Source organism: Octodon degus, unplaced genomic scaffold (genome assembly GCF_000260255.1).
Source record: "Octodon degus isolate 3935 unplaced genomic scaffold, OctDeg1.0 scaffold00104, whole genome shotgun sequence".
In the NCBI taxonomy this organism is placed as follows: Eukaryota; Metazoa; Chordata; class Mammalia; order Rodentia; family Octodontidae; genus Octodon; species Octodon degus.
In genome coordinates, this window is record NW_004524680.1 from 2,571,928 (window position 1) to 2,573,548 (window position 1,621).

The following is a 1,621-nucleotide window of genomic DNA, read 5'->3' on the forward strand; positions in this document are numbered from 1 at the left end:
CGGGCAAGGCGGTGCAACCACTAGGAGACTAAGGCAGGAGGATTGTTATGAGTTCGAGACCAGCCTGGGCTACAAAGTGAGCTCAAGGCCAGCCTGAACTGCATAGCAAGATCTTGTCTCAAAAAAAAAAAAAAAAGAAAAGAAAAAAAAAAAAAAAGAAAAAAGAAAAAAAGAACACGAATATCTGGTTCCTAGCACTGATCATAAAGCTACAGTAGTAAAGAGAATATGGTATTTATTGGAGAAGGAACAGATAAATAGGCAAACAGAACAGAATGGAGAGCCCCAAAATAGACCCATGTAAATATACTCAATTGATTGCATCAAAGAGACAAGGTCAATTTCAAAGAGCAATAAAAGCCAGTTCTACAAGTTGCTACTGAGTAACTATGAGGAAAATAACCTGTATGAAAACAACACAGAAAAAAAAATCCTAGGTATGAAATTTTGTGGCTTACCCAAAATTCACTCTTGATTGCCCATATAGTTAAACTGTCAAATGCAAAATTAGAAAAGCTGAGTCGCTCGCTTGGGGAAACAGCAAAGCAGCCATGGCGAGTACGGCCCCTTCTGCGGTACGGCCACCGAGACCGAAGAAAGAGCCACAGGCTCTCGTCATCCCCAAAAATGCGGCAGAGGAGCAGAAGCTCAAGCTGGAGCGGCTCATGAAGAATCCGGACAAAGCTGTGCCAATTCCAGAAAAAAGGAGTGAATGGGCACCTCAGCCTCCACCAGAATTTGTCCGAGATGTTATGGGTTCAAGTGCTGGGGCTGGCAGTGGGGAGTTCCACGTGTATAGACACCTGCGCAGGAGGGAATATCAGCAGCAGGACTACATGGATGCCATGGCAGAGAAGCAAAAATTGGATGCAGAGTTTCAGAAGAGACTGGAAAAAAATAAACTTGCTGCAGAGGAGCAGACTGCAAAGCGTCGGAAAAAGCGCCAGAAGTTAAAAGAGAAGAAACTACTGGCAAAGAAGATGAAACTTGAACAGAAGAAACAAAAAGAAGGACCCAGCCAGTCCCAGGAGCAGCCGGCCAGTAGTTCTGAGGAGACATCTGGAACAGAGGAGGAGGAGGAGGAAGAGGACCCCAGCTTCATCATGGGGCGATGAGGTTGAGCAGCAGCTGTCACAAGCCTGTCACTTTTTGCAGCCAGAGCCTCAGGAGCGCCTCAGTGCAGACAGCAGGGAAGAAGCTGCTTAGCGAACACACGGAAGCCCCGGTCCTTGCTGCCCTGCCTGTTATGGGGACCAGGATGGAGCCTGGGGGACGAGGGAACATTCTGAACACTGCCTCGCAGCATCCCCCCATGTTCCTCAGAAGGGGAAAAGTGCCTCACCAGCAGCCGGCGCCTCTTTTTTTTTTCAAACAGGGATGAGCTTGGGGCTTTTGGAAGGGAACGCTGCTATAGTAAAGAACAGAAAATAGTAAAGAACAGAAAACCTATAAAAAAAAAAAAAAAAAAATTAGAAAAGCTACATTTTAAAAGCCCAGTGTCCTCATAAAAAGGGATCTTCACATGCAGAAATACACACAGGGTGAGGGTTCTGTGGAGCGGCCACAGCTAAGGAACTACAGAAGGTAGAGCAGGGCTTGGAACATACACAAATTCAGAGAA

General features: G+C 46.2%; 1 pseudogene across 1 annotated transcript; it reads left to right on the top strand.

Moving 5' to 3' along the window:
* Nucleotides 1–548: 548 nt before the first annotated feature.
* Nucleotides 549–1,416, top strand: LOC101567795 (annotated as a pseudogene). The gene has a single exon (XR_001117242.2). The product of XR_001117242.2 is annotated as a PRKR-interacting protein 1 pseudogene (transcript).
* Nucleotides 1,417–1,621: the final 205 nt, after the last annotated feature.